The sequence below is a fragment of the Triticum urartu genome, chromosome 3 (assembly GCF_003073215.2).
Source record: "Triticum urartu cultivar G1812 chromosome 3, Tu2.1, whole genome shotgun sequence".
Taxonomy (NCBI): domain Eukaryota; kingdom Viridiplantae; phylum Streptophyta; class Magnoliopsida; order Poales; family Poaceae; genus Triticum; species Triticum urartu.
Window position 1 is genome coordinate 695,201,802 of NC_053024.1, and position 15,469 is coordinate 695,217,270.

Consider the following 15,469-nt stretch of genomic DNA (forward strand, 5'->3'; position numbering starts at 1 on the left):
GAGACCTTAATGAATTTGGCAAATCGCCGAAGGGCGAGTGCTGAAAGATATCTAGAGAGGTAAACTCCATGATCGGCGCCCAGTCAGATTCGACGGGCACGGATGTAAGCGGCTCGGAGTGTGTGGCCAGAGGTGAATCCAGTGGTTCGGTGACACGGCTCTCGTACAGGGTGAAGTCAGTATCCGGCTCCATCGCCACTAAGAGTGTGGCCTCCATGGCGGGGTCTATCCCTCCGCTCTCGGATGGCGCGATTTGCTCCGGATTGACAGCCGGAGTAGTGGCAGATGAGATCTCCCGAATATTGTCTGACGGCAGAGTTACGTCATGCTCGTCGTGACTATGCGGCGCACCTGACATGGGCTCGCATCCGTCGGAGATTAAGTCTCCATGGATGTCGGCAGTGTAGTTTAAGTTTCCGAACCTGACCTGATGGCCAGGGGCATAGCTCTCGATCTACTCCAGATGGCCAAGCAAATTGCCCCGCAGTGTGAAGCCGCCGAATACAAACATCTGTCTGGGGAGGAAAACCTCACCCTAGACTGCATCGTTACCGCTGATCGAAGGAGCCATGAAACCTTATGGCGACGGCACAGTGAAACTCTCAATGAAAGCACCAATATCGGTGTCAAAACCAGAGGATCTCGGGTAGGGGGTCCCGAACTACGCGTCTCAGGCGGATGGTAAGAGGAAGCAGGGGACACGATGTTTACCCATGTTCGGGCCCTCTTGATGGAGGTAATACCCTACATCCTTCTTGATTGTTCTTGATGATATGAGTATTACAAGAGTTGATCTACCATGAGATCGTAGAGGCTAAACCCTAGAAGCAATCCTATGGTATGATTGTATGTTGTCCTACGGACTAAACCCTTCGGTTTATATAGACACCGGAGGGGGCTAGGGTTACACAAGGTCGGTTACAAGGGAGGAGATCTACATATCTATATTGCCTAGCTTGCCTTCCACACCAAGGAAAGTCCCATCCGGACACGGGATGAAGTCTTCAATCTTGTATCTTCATAGCCCAACTGTCCGGCCAAAGGATATAGTCCGACTGTCCGAAGACCCCCTAATACAGGACTCCCTCACTAGACTTGTCGAAAAAGGTTTTTGACGAAGTTCAAGGTGTTGACTACGATGAGATTTTCTCACTCGTATCAATGCTTAAAGTCTGTCTGAATTATGTTAGCAATTGCTGCATTTTATGAAATCTGGCAAATGGATAACTAAAATGTAATCCTTAATGGGTTTATTAAGGAAGAGTTGTATATGATGCAACCAGAAGGTTTTGTCAATCCTAAAGGTGCTAACAAAATGTGCAAGCTCCAGCAATCCATCTGTGGACTGGTGCAAGCATCTCGGAGTTGGAATATACGCTTTGATGAGTTGATTAAAGCATATAGTTTTATACAGACTTGCGGTGAAGCCTGTATTTACAAGAAATTGAGTGGGAGCACTACATCCTTTCTGATAAGTATATGTAAATGACGTATTGTTGATCAGAAATGATGTAGAATTTTCTGGAAAGCATAAAGGAGTATTTGAAAGGCGTTCTTCAAAGAAAGACCTCGGTGAAGCTGCTTACATATTGAGCATCAAGATCTATAGAGATAGATCAAGACGCTTGATAAGATTTTCAATAAGTATGTACCTTGACAAGATTTGGAATTAGTTCAAAATGGAACAGTCAAAGAAAGAGTTCTTGCCTGTCTTGCAAGGTGTGAAGTTGAGTAAGACTCAAAGCCCGACCACGGCAGAAGATAGAAAGAGAATGAAAGTCATTCCCTATGCCTCAGCCATAGGTCCTATAAAGTATGCCATGTTGTGTACCAGATCTATTGTATACCCTACACTGAGTTTGGCAAGGGAGTACAATAGGGATCTAGGAGTAGATCACTAGACAGCGGTCAAAATTATCCTTAGTGGAATAAGGATATGTTTCTCGATTATGGAGGTGACAAAAGGTTCATCGTAAAGAGTTACGTCGATGCATACTTTGACACTGATCTAGATGACTCTGAATCTCAATCTAGATACATATTGAAAGTGGCAGCAATTAGCTAAAGTAGCTCCATGCAGAGCATTGTAGACACAGAAATTTACAAAATACATACGGATCTGAATTTTCGCAGACCCGTTGACTAAACTTCTCTCACAAGCAAAACATGATCACACCTTAGTACTCTTTGGGTGTTAATCACATAGCGATGTGAACCAGATTACTGACTCTAGTAAACCCTTTTAGTGTTGGTCACATGGCGATGTGAACTATGGGTGTTAATCACATAGTGATGTGAACTATTGGTGTTAAATCACATGACAATGTGAACTAGATTATTGACTCTAGTGCAAGTGGGAGACTGAAGGAAATATGCCTTAGAGGCAATAATAAAGTTATTATTTATTTCCTTATTTCATGATAAATGTCTATTATTCATGTTAGAATTGTATTAACCGGAAACTTGATACATGTGTGAATACATAGACAAAACAATGTGTCCTAGTATGCCTCTACTTGACTAGCTTGTTCATCAAAGATGGTTATGTTTCCTAGCCATAGACATGTGTTGTCATTTGATGAACGGGATCACATCATTAGAAGAATGATGTGATGGACAATACCCATTCATTAGCTTAGCATTGTTATCGTTACAGTTTTATTGCTACTGCTTTCTTCATGACTTATACATGTTCCTCGGACTATGAGATTGTGCAACTCCCGAATATCTGGAGGAACACTTTCTGTGCAATCAAACGTCACAACGTAAATGGGTGATTATAAAGATGCTCTACAGGTGTTTTCGAAGGTGTTTGTTGGGTTGGAATGAATCAAGATTAGGATTTGTCTCTCCGTGTATCGGAGAGGTATCTCTGGGCCCTCTTGGTAATGCACATCACTATAAGCCTTGCAAGCAATGTGACTAATGAGTTAGTTGCACGATGATGCATTACGGAACGAGTAAAGAGACTTGCCGGTAACGAGATTGAACTAGGTATTGAGATACCGATGATCGAATCTCGGGCATGTAACATACCGATGACAAAGGGAACAACGTATGTTGTTATGCGGTTTGACCGATAAAGATCTTCGTAGAATATCTGGGAGCCAATATGAGCATCCAGGTTCCGCTATTGTTTATTGACCGGAGACGTGTCTCGGTCATGTCTACATAGTTCTCGGACCCGTAGGGTCCGCACGTTTAAAGTTCGATGACAGTTATATTATGAGTTTATATGTTTTAATGTACTGAAGGTAGTCCAGAGTCCCGGATGTGATCACGGACATGACGAGGAGTCTCGAAATGGTCGAGACGTAAAGATCGATATATTGGACGACTATATTCGGACATCGGAAAGGTTCCGGGTGATTCAGGTATTTTTTAGAGTACCAGAGAGTTACGGGAATTCGTATTCGGCCTTAATGGGCCATACGGGAAAGGAGAGAAAGGCCTCAAAAGGTGGCCGCACCCTCCCCATGGTCTGGTCCGAATTGGACTAGGGAGGGGGTGCCCCCTTCCTTCCTTCTCCTTTTCCCTTCCCTTTTTTCCTATTCCATGTGGGAGGAGGAATCCTACTAGGACTAGGGATTCCTAGTAGGACTCCACACTTCTGGCGCGCCCTAGGGGCTGGCCGGCCTCCCCTCCTCCATCCTTTATATACGGGGGCAAGGGGCACCTCTAGACACACAAGTTGATCTGTTGATCTCTCCCAGCCGTGTGCGGTGCCCCGCTCCACCATATTCCACCTCGGTCACATCGTAGCGGTGCTTAGGGGAAACCCTACGTCGGTAACAACGTCATCATCGTCATCACGCCGTCGTGCTGATGGAACTCTCCCGTGAAGCTCTGCTGGATCGGAGTTCGCGGGGCGTCATCGAGCTGAACGTGTGCTGAACTCGGAGGTGCCGCGCATTCGGTACTTGGATCGGTCAGATCATGAAGACAACAATCTTCCCTCTCGTTGCTATGCATCACCATGATCTTGCGTGTGCGTAGGAATTTTTTTGAAATTACTACGTTCCCCAACAGGCGGTCCGGCTAGTCCGCCTGAGTGTACCTTGGAGGCGCTGGCTCTATGACCTCATCATCGAATTGCGGCAGTAGCATTCGCTTCGGGTAGCTTTTGGTCTGGTCGTACTCCTCTTTGGCATCTAGGACTTTAGTCCATCTAAGGGTATCCTGTTCGGACTTTATTTTTTGCCGCTGTTTCTTCACGCTTCGTCCGGTGGCAATTAGCTTCCGTTTAAACCACTCTTGATCCAAAGGGTCTTCGGGGACGATGAAATCCTCGTCGCCCAAACTAACCTCCTCTATGGAGGGAGGAAGGTAGTTACTGTCTTCTGAGTCATCGAGGTATTGGAGATTGAGCGGGTCCTCATGCTCCTCGTGGTCATTTTGTGGTTGTTCGTCGGCGTCGGGATCGCCGAGGTTGCCCGCATTGTCCGGAGTGGCATTTTCTCCGGTGTTTGTGTTGCTCGCATGGCTTCGACACGCATTGGAGCAGCGGTGTTTCAGCGGGTCATCGCTAGGCCTACCGTTATCCTTCCCATGAGTGTTCTCATCTTCTTTTTTGGTCTCCACCATGTAGACGTCGTAGGTGGACATGGCCATCCAATGACCGGTGACGGGGGGAGCAACATCGGTGTTAATCGTGGCCCCACTACTCTCGTCCATGTATTCGGCGTTTTCCGAAGTGTAGTCTAACGTGTCGGTTAAGTCTTCGACTGTTGCTACTAGGTGGGTTGTGGGTGGGCCGTAAAATTCCCTGTAATTCATGTCGAGGGGCTGCTGAATGCAGGCCAAGGGTGGATCCTCCCGAATAGCCATCATCTGGATTCGGTCTAGCGCCTCATTTAATATAGGCCAGACTGGTACGCGGTGGCCGCCGATGGCCGGTCTCCGACGTTGAGGAGCAAGGAATGAATTGGGCCCGGGCTAGATCCTGGTCTTCAAGGGCCGAGTTGACCTCGAGGCCCAGGGTCGGACAGTCGTAAGAGACCGAGGACAATACCTGGTCTTCAGGCGCTGTTTCTGTATTGGGCCTTGAAGCCAAGTTGATGAGGGGGAGTTCGGCCAGGGATGATTCCTGACTTCGGAAAGTCGACCCGTCGCTGGGGATCAAGGCCGGAGGCGTGTCATGAGGAGAGGGTTCGGTTAAGAGGGACTCTTGGCATCCGAATACTACTCCCGCGTGGAGGCCCGAAGCTGGGTCTTCGGCGGGCATCACTGGCCTGGTCGAAGGGGATTCCTGGCCTCCGGTTGGGGTGGAGCCATCGGAGCTCGAGGCCGGCTGAAGGGTTGAGGCCGATCTGTAGATCAGATCGGGAGGAAGCTCCGGAGCGGGCATGGCGGGGCCCATAGGGGTACGGGGAGAGGCTGCGAATCCGGCAATGACCAAATCGACTCGGGCACCCGTAATGTACTCCAAGTTGCCGAATCTAATCTGGTGCTCGGGGCGAAATTGTTGATTTGGTCTAGAGGACCAGTTGGGTTGGCGTGCAACATGATGCCGCCAAACGCGAAGAGTTGGCCGGGGACAAAGAGGTCCCCTATGCTGACGCCCTCTCCGATGATTAGGCGAGCCATTGACCCTTCGATGACCCAACAGCGGAACTCTCAATGAAAGCACCAATGTCGGTGTCAAAACCGGCAGATCTCGGGTAGGATCAATAGGGAACAAGGGACGAAGAACACGGTGTTTGCCCAGGTTCGGGCCCTCTCGAAGAGGTAAAACCCTACGTCCTGCTTGATTGTATTTTATGTGTATGATATAGTTAGAAAGTCGATCTACCTCAAGATCAGGCGAGCTAAACCCTAGGTTGATGGGGTGTTGGATGTTGCTCTAACCCTAAAGACTAAAACCCCTTTGTTTATGTAGTCACCAGTAGGGTTAGGGTTACATGTGATCGGTTATAATGAAGGAAAGATCAAACTAACCCGTGACTTGGAGGGCACACCACGACTCCGAAGATCTCCTGTCCGGCCATGGATCCGCCCTCTAGCTTGGCCCCATGGTGGCCTATCAGTCCGGCCCATAAGCAATGGGCCGGCGGCTCGAGGACCTCTTAATCCAGGATTCCCTCACCTGCCAGCGTTGGGCTTTTGCCACCCGCCACTGGTAGACATTCTTGCAGTAGTGTGATGCTATTCACATCTAAAGCTGGAAATAATTATGAGGAGTCGTATTATTCGTGGGTTTCTTCTATGTCATCGTTATGTCCAAGCTGCTAATGAGGTGAGCATTTGTTGCATCTGGCATCGTACGTACAACCAGCAGATTTTCTTTATGTACAAACAACAGATTCTTGCTATGTACAACCTATCATTTTCCAGATATCAGCTAATGGGGTCAGCATTCGTTGCATCTGCAAACGTATTGCTTGTGGGTTTCTTCTATGCCGTCGTTGTGTCCAAGTTGCTTCCACCATATGAGAACTAACTTCTGTCCACTATCCAAAATGATAGGTAGGGAATCTCAAATCTTTTTCGCGAATACGCAGAGGATGCGTATCTTTGCATTGATAGGAGAAGAGTCATACAGCAAGGGATTACAGAAGCTCACTAAGCCATGTACACACGGGGGCATGGAAGTGAACTAGGAGCAGAACAGAGCTGGGGGTGCTCAGCCCCACTAGCCTACAAAGCTATCTCTCGGGGATTATATTGTGTAGTCCGGTGGCGCCAGCCTTGGCCCAAATGCGCGCCTCATCTCTGATGATGTCGGAGAGCCGGGAGGTGGAGGGTTGCTCGCCGTCGAATATGCAAGCATTACGGTGTTTCCAGATCCACCATGCGGTAAGGATGATCAGGGAAGCCATGCCCTTGCGAGCCGAGGAAGGTGAGCGGTTGCAGGACGTCTCCCACCAAGTGTAGAAGTCAGTGTCGCGGTCCGGGATGTCGGCCGTGGAGCGGGCCCAGCATAGGATCTCATGCCAGATTTGTCGCGAGAAGGAGCAGCCTGCCAGGAGGTGTTGCATGGTCTCTCTCTCTTGGTCACAAAAGGCGCAAAGGTCCTCGTGTGGTAGGCCATGTCTAGCGAGGCGCTCGGCTGTCCAGCAGCGGTCTTGTAGAGCCAGCCAGATGAAGAATTTCACGCGCAGAGGAGCCCACGGTTTCCAAGTTAGCTGCCAGTGTGGGTCCTTGCAGGCACCATGGAAGAGCGCCTGGTAGCAGGAGCTTGCGGAGTAGATGGAGGAGGTGGTCCAGCGCCATCACAGAGTGTCAGGCGAATCCGAGAGGGCGACATGGCGCACGCAGCGCCAGAGGTCGACGTATTGGACCAGAGCGGCGTGTCCCAAAGCGCCCTGGATGTCGCTGACCCAGGAGCGTTGAAGAAGTCCATCGCGGACAGTGCGGGCCTTGCGCCGCCTCCGGGTCACGCGTGCGAGGACGAGCGACGCAATCTCGGCGACGGATCTGCCATTTATCCAATGGTCGTTCCAGAACATGCAAGTGTGGCCATCGCCAAGCGTCCAGGTCGTGGAAGCACGGAAGATGGCGGCGACTGCGGGGTCATGGGGGATGTGCAGGTGGCTCCATGGTCGCGTCGGGTCAGTGTACTTGAGCCAAAGCCATCGGGCTCGCAGCGCAATCCCGGCGCGCTGCAGATCACGGACGCCGAGGCCGCCAAGGGAGAGTGGGCGGCACACTCTCTGCCAGTTGACCAAGCAATGTCAACCAGAGGCATCATCGCTTCCCGCCGAAAGGAAGTTGCGGATGATGCGGTTGGCCATCTTGAGGATGGAAGAGTTGAAGGCGATGGCGGTAAGGAAGTGCATGGGGATAGCACTTAGGACATGACGGACAAGGGCGAGCCGGTCGCCAAGGGAGAGGAGTGAGGCCCGCCAAGTGGAGAGCTTGCGCTCGAGCTTGTGGACGATCGGCATGAGGCTCGTAGTAGATGGCTTGCGAATGGACAAGGGGAGTCCCAAATATTGGATTGGGAATTGCTTCACCGGGCATTGCATCTCGGAAGCGATTGTCGCGATGTCCTCGTCGTTGCACTGGATGGGGGTGGCCGAGCATTTGTGGTAGTTGGTCTGCAACCCAGAGGCGACCCCAAAAACCCGGAGAAGCTCGCGGACGGCCGAGATGGCGTGATGGTCCGGGCGGCAGAATATGACGACGTCGTCAGCGTAGAGGGAGATGCTGGAAGCCGCGTGCCGTGCGGTTAGCTGCTGGATGAGGCCAAGCTCGACGGCCCGGATGAGCATAGAGTTGAGGACGTCGATGACGAGGGTGAAAAGCATCGGAGACACCGGATCGCCTTGGCGGAGGCCACAAGCATGATCGATCGGGGGGCCCGGGTGGCCGTTGAGCATGACACGAGTGGAGGCAGTGGATAGAAGTATCGAGATCCAATCGCGCCAGCGTTGGCCGAACCCAAGGTGCTGAAGGGTCTCGAGGAGGAAGGGCCACGAGACACTGTCGAAGGCACGCGCGATGTCAAGCTTTAGAAGCATGCGGGGCGCCTTTAGATTGTGGAGGAGACGCGCGGTTTGTTGGACGAGCAGGAAGTTGTCATGGATGCATCTGCCGGCGATGAAAGCGCTCTGGTTCGTCGAAACCATGGCCCCAAGCCGAGGAGCGAGCCGCAGAGACAGCACCTTTGCAAAAAGCTTTGCAATGAGGTGGATGAGGCTTATGGGGCGATAGTCAGATAAGGCAGCGGCGTCCGGCCGTTTGGGCAGAAGAGTGAGGAGCGCTTCATTGAGCTTTTGGAACCCACGCCCAATGGCGGTGTACAGCTTGTCGAAGGCCTCGCAGATGTCGCGCTTAATGATGTCCCAGCAAGCACAGAGGAACTCGGCCGTGAATCCATCCGGGCCAGGAGCCTTACCGGCCGGTAAGCTTTTAACGGCTCGCCAAATCTCCTCCTCAGAGAAAGGCTCTTCCAGGAATCTCAAATCAGAACGCATGATCATCAAATTGCTTTTTTCCCGTCTGCAGTGCATTTTTTTATCATGAACATTTTACTTAGTTACAAGAAACCATATAATATAATATCTAGATATTGTACTTGTCTATGTAGGACCAAATTCCTCTATGCTAAGTCGAATCCAGTAAGAAGTTACTGTCGTTTACTTTCATATTTCACATAACAGGTACTACTGCCTACTTGTGCCCTTGACACTTCCTATGATAATTGTGGCTGTCTATCTGCATTGGCTAAGTATGCAATTGTTCAAGCATGCCTGAAGAACTACACATCAGTTTTACAGAAGAAGCCTGCAATGTTGCTCAAATGGAAAATCAAGGGGGATCATGAGCACAATTCAACTGTTATAAAAATTCTTAACTCAGCTGTGGTCATTAGTCTTCTGCAATCGAAAAATTCTTTTATAACGTATGAACTTCCTTCAGTTTTCAAGGATTGAATAGATTGATGTCAACTTACCAAAATTGACCCCACTGTGTTGCGGCTAGGTATTAAGACGAGTACATTATGTAAAGAAAATATATATGTATTTGTTAAATTCTTCAGATGGAAAATACTGCATAGGTGTCGAATTCTTACATAATCGAAAAATGCGGCTGTAATTGTTGTACATTTCTCTCTTTATTAACAAGGAAGATGCTGGCCTCTTAGAGTGAACCATGGAATCATCTTTTAATATTTTTTTTAAATAGATAATAGGTTGACGGGTAGATTTGTATGCATTTGTGTGTATGCTTATGTCATATATATATAGTGTATTTCCTATAATAAGTATATAAGTGTGTTAGCATCACTTTTACCATCTACTGAGACAACAGATTTTTGTTGTGTACAAACTCTTCTCTTTTGCTTGTAGAGTTAAATTTTGTTTTATCCTCTGCTGATGCTATTCACATTTGAAGCCGGCAAGGTTATATCTGCATATGGCTAACTTTGTTCTAAGTTCTATAATTCTCAGTTTTTATGTATTATATGTATTTTGTTGTGTCTCTGTGCATGGGCGCATGAATGTTACGAGTTTGCAGTGTACCAAACCGAGGAGACCAACAAACTGCATGCCTGCATGGGGAAAATCTGAATCGACTGTTCCAAATTTTGCTTCCAACGGTAGCCCACTGTGCGTTTGAGATGATATGTTGATGTAGCTAGCTTTTGAGTTTTATTCCAAAATACATTTGTGGTACCTAACTTGAGTCAATTTTCTAGTTTGTTTCTAGATACTCATTATTTCATTCAGTTGAACTTGAAAACTGAGTGGAACCCACAGGTTAATAACGGCAAAAAGACTAATATAGCTTAAGGCACCCCATGGCAGAGCTCGAGGCTGTTCCAATTGCTACCACAACGAGAGGAACACATTCAAGATCTCTCTTCGACAATTGGTGCTGGCACCACGGTTTTTGGAGATTTTCCTCTGCCATCGGCCAACATGCATGGTATCGAGCTACATCGGCTTGTTTCCCTTCAGTTGTCCAAAGGAACCATGGTATTCGCACCATATGTCCCTCTCGCCTACAATGATTCGGCCATGATGATGACTGGGGGTGAGGCGGCGACCATACACCCTCCAGCAAGGCTGCCAGCAAATGTCGGCATACTGGTCCTTGATGTATATTTGGAAATTATGTGTTTCCATATGCCTCCCATTCATATTTCTAAATGGATTCCATCGATATAACCCATTATAATTGTCCCTACCCTCTCGCTCGGGAGCATCGACTCTGTTTGTGTTTGTTTGGCTGCACAGTACTGTATCGTTAACATAGTTAGAGGGTACAAGGCGAAATTAACAAATATAGTGTGTCCTTTATGAGTGCGGCACTGAGGAAGGTTGGTGAGCATATTAGCTATACATCTATTAATTTTGTGTCCAAGTCCTGGAATTTGCACCATACGAGCCTAATAGCCCTTTCTCCAAAGAGGCCTGGCCACATATGTATCCTCTGCTCTATGTTCCACATCTCACCTTGGCCGCTACACTCAATACTGAATTGCCAAGCAGGTAGTTTCTGGCTATAATAACGACCTAGACTAGAGCCATGCTTACCATTATAATTTCCCTTGCTCCAAGCTGCTTCCACCATATGAGAACCAACTGCTGTCTACTATCCAAATTAATAGGTAAGGAATCTCAAATTAGAACACATGATCAGCAAATTGCTTTTTTCACATGTGCCACTGATGTTTGTTTATCAACGTTTTACTTGTTACAGAAACTATTTAACATAATATCTACATATTGTACATGTCTGCATAGCACCAAATTCTTGTAAACTAAGTTGAATCTAGTAATAAGTTAGGGTGTGGCTACTGGCTAGGACTCAGTCGACTGACACGATATATAAGAGAAAAAAAAGGGAAAACTGAAAAGAATTTTTTATGAATCTCCATGCAAGATCAAAGGAATATAGGATCGACTGAGCCATAACGAAGTCTGAGACTTAGCAAAACTGAATAAGTTAATACTCCCTCTGTCCCAAAATAAGTGTCTCAATCTTACTACAAATTTGAACTAAAGTTAGTACAAAGTTGACACATTTATTTCGGGACCGAGGGAGTATCATTTACTTTCATCTTTTACTTCCTAGGTATTTCTGCCTAATTGTGCCCTTGACAGTTCCTGTGATAATTGTGCCTGTCTATCTCAATTGGCTAAGTATGAAGGTGCCCGCATCAATTTTATGGAAGATGCCCGCAGTTCTATGTTTCCAGGGTTGTTTGAAAATTTGTCTGCAAATGCATGCTACTTTCTGTTTGATACAATAGGTCCTTCATTCCCGCTGAAGTCGAAAACTGATTCGAACCACAAGTTGAAAACTCAAGAAATTCTCCCAAAGCTGAAGGCACAATTGACTATGGAGCTAGTGCCCGATGTAGTTGTGACACAAGCTTTGCCGACGACCATTAGCTGCCTTCAACGAGATATACACCTCTGAGGACTCTGGAACTCTTGATGCTCATCGGGCCATCCCACAGTTCTTGAAGATACCTTATTTGCTGGATCAGTTTTGAATTTTGATGCATGTGTTGTAGTAGATGCTAGCTGTAGGTTGTGGTTACCTGCTCATGTGTTGTGTATTGCAAGGATCGGCTTCCTGCAAACGAGGGCCTCTCTGTCTTGCCTAGTTGGCTTCTGTCTCGGACCACACCCTCTCTGTACATTCGTCTCGCCTTTCTGTCCAGCGGACTCAATCTCCACTGCCTCCTCCACGCGTGACCACTCACCATGTTTCCTCTCTCTACATGACTCACTCGTACCCGCTGTTGCTCAGGATCAGTGGGTACGGACTAGTGCCGTACCCCTTCAGCCCGCAGAGAGATTTCAGCGATCAGTGCGCCCGCGACTTGCTCGTATACTGTAACATGTAGGTCATCGTGAAATTGCAGCAACCCTGGACTCCGTGAGGTAAGGCTGGGTGGAAGACGAGGGGGACGAAGCAAGAGGCGCAAAAATTCATCTAATTGGTACTCCATGCCCGTTTGTCTTGCTTTTTCAGTTTATCTTAGCAGGGAAATTCAAAGAGATGGCGTGTCGCTCCCACCCTCCCCCTTCCCCTTCCTCGGGCGACGAGATGAAGCGAGAATAAATCCCAAATCTACTCGCCTTCCTCAGCTACCTCGCATCAATTCGAGCTCTCCCCACCCCCAGCTTCCACCTACCAGCTCTCATGGCAGGGGCACGCCGTCGTGGGCTGCGGATCCGGCAGCTTGTGCCGACGACTCGGGTGGCGGAGCCGCGGGTGCTCCCACCTCCGGGGGCGGTTCCCCTCCCCGAGATCGACCCCAACTCACCGGAGGCTCGACGGGTGGTGCGGGAGCGATTCCCCAATCGGGAGGCGTGGGGAGACCTTCACCTCGACATCCTTCGCTATGCGAACTTCGCCGAGCGGGCGCGCTTCATCGGCGACGACGGCTGCATGGATGTGGAGCTCATCTTCTGGGCGATTCAGGAAGCCGAGTCGCCGGATCCTGCACAGGCGGCGAAGTGGGCGTTCTTCAAGACGGCGAATCCTTCTCCCCTCAACATCAAGCCGCCGTCGGTGGAAGGGATTGCCACCATTCCGCCGGAATTCCTCCCCCCGGGGGTGGAGCTGCCCCGCCGTCGCCAGTAAGGGATTTGACGCATCGCCTGCCCCAGCACCGTGCCATCCATCCCCCTCCCTGGCCGGGTGAGGGAGGTATGCATGCATTTCGCCTCCCACATTCATTTCGTTCGCGTTTGTTGGCTCTACGTTCGCGGAGGATCCAGCGCAAGGTACCGATGGATTGTGTATCGTCTCATTTAGTTGATTCGGATGAAAAAAGGATTTCTCCTCTCATGCACTTTGAATCACCTGATGCTACTGCCATTTCTATCGCCTCTGGACCTGCGATTAAATCAAATTTGGATAGAATTAGGGGTTCCCCTGGTGCGTTGATTGATTCCACTAATGTTGTTGCCATTTCTACGGCCGTTGAATCTATGAACAATTTGAATTTAGGCGATAGCCTGCTTAACAGCACGAGGGTGACAGGTCAAAAGTTGTCCTCTATTCCTACCCATATTGCGACAGGCCCTAGCTTCAAAATTCGTGACCCTTGTAGGAAAACGTATTCTCAAGAGACGCGTTCGCGTGGACAGGGTGACCTAGAAACTATAGAAGAGCACTTTGGCCAACTCTGGCTTATCCCTTCCCCTCCCCGCCGCCGCCTACCTCCTCCACAACCATCCCCTCGTGTTCATCCCCTTCCTTCTGGGTTCACTTGCTGGATCCGGAAGGATTTGATCTCTTCCCACTCGTTCACGGCCGCTGATTGTCATGCTGCGCCGCGTCGTGCTTTTGATCCAATTCCAAGAACCATCAAGGTTTCGAGGGAGGGTTTGGGCCCTGGATCTCTTTCGTTTGCGGCAGTTGTGAAGCAAGGGAGTACGATGGCTGACCGGAGAGTTGCTGGTGCGGGGTCTGGAGCTGGCGGCCCCTCAAAGGTTGTTGCCCAGAGAGCCAACTCGCAAGGAGGGAGGAGGCAGCCATCTGCCCCTACCTCGAAGGAGCCGGTACCAGCAGCAAAAACCTACCAGATCCACAGCCTCTACGGCTGCTTCATCCCAGGTACGGTGCAGTCTTCTCAATCAGTAGAGGTGGAGATGGAGCAAGTTTTAGATCCTAGATACAAAGACATGATCTGTTTCAACTGCGGTGGTCCAGGGCATTATGTTGGGAATCGTATTAAGCCGAAAACATGATTTATATGTCAGCGAAATCACAATGTGAATAACTGTGCTGCCTGGACTGGGGTTCAACCAACTGCTGCCTTTTTTGGCGGCGGAGCAAGTGGTCTTGGTTTCTACCATGTGGATGTCTCAGTTGCTAATGAATCCAACTGGCTGAACTTTCAAAACTGTGTTGTGGTTAATATTCTCAAAGGTGATGTGGACAAGGAATTGTTGTTAAGTCTTTTGACTGCTACCTTCTGTAAAACTAGACAGTGGCCTTGGCAGATCAGGGGATTGTCCATTAAGACATTCCTGGTGAGATTTCCACCATGGAAGAAAGTGGAGGATCTCATCGAACTGCCTGGATTCTGTTTGCCTCAAGATGTCTCTGTTACACTTACTAAGTGGAAGGGGCATGTGAACCTTTTGGAGAGCTTGTGGAAGCTTGGGTTCTGATTGAAGGAATCCCTCCTAAGTGGTGCACATGGAAAGTTTTTGCTCGGATTGCTTCTCTATTTGGGGTACTGACGGATGTAGACTGGAATGGCATGTTCAGGACCTTTTTTGAGAATGTTAGAATTAAAATTGCTTGCAGAGACCCCACAAAAATCCCATTTGAAAGGCTTATTGAGATGAAGAAGAAGTTGTTTTTACTGGGCTTTACTGTGGAGGGCTTTGAACAAGTTTGTGGGGTTGACTCTGTTATTGATATTGACGATGATGAGGAGTTTGAAGGAGAAGGCGCTGCTGAGGGACAGGAGGATGAGGGTGGAAATGTTCAGAAGGATGGTTTGGAATACTTACTTGATAGTGAGGGGGCAATTGATGAGTTAGATAAGGCTAATATTACTAGTCAGAGTAAGAATAAACAAAAAGGGCCCCAGGCTGGCATGTTCTGCTCTGATTCTGAGCATGAAACGTTTATCTTGGAGTGTGTTACTGCTGATAAAGAAGAACATCTGGTAACTGAAAAAAGAACTGACCTTAAGGATTTCTGTCCTTCTACTTTGATGGAGTCCACTCCTTCCAGACCATTTGTGAAGATTGTTGAGGAAACCAATTGTTCTGGAGGGAAGCTTGAAAGCATGGAGTATTGCGAGAGTATCCTTAAATCTGTTGACTTTTCTGAGTCTGAGGAAGAGGATTCCAAAGATGATGAACTTGAAACTCTTCCTGCTGAAGCTGTACATGCCATTCAGAACATCTCTCTGAAAAGATCTTTGCTGGAAACCCTTGATCAGGCTCAGGACCAAAAACCAAAAGCCGAGAAGACTAAGTGGGGGCCTATACTGGTTCAGAAACCTATTACTAGGGGGCATGGCAACTTGAATATCGTT

The 15,469-nt window shown here is 48.6% G+C and overlaps 1 pseudogene; it reads left to right on the forward strand.

Moving 5' to 3' along the window:
- The first annotated feature begins 6,215 nt into the window (after window positions 1–6,215).
- Window positions 6,216–9,322, forward strand: LOC125547199 (annotated as a pseudogene).
- Window positions 9,323–15,469: the final 6,147 nt, after the last annotated feature.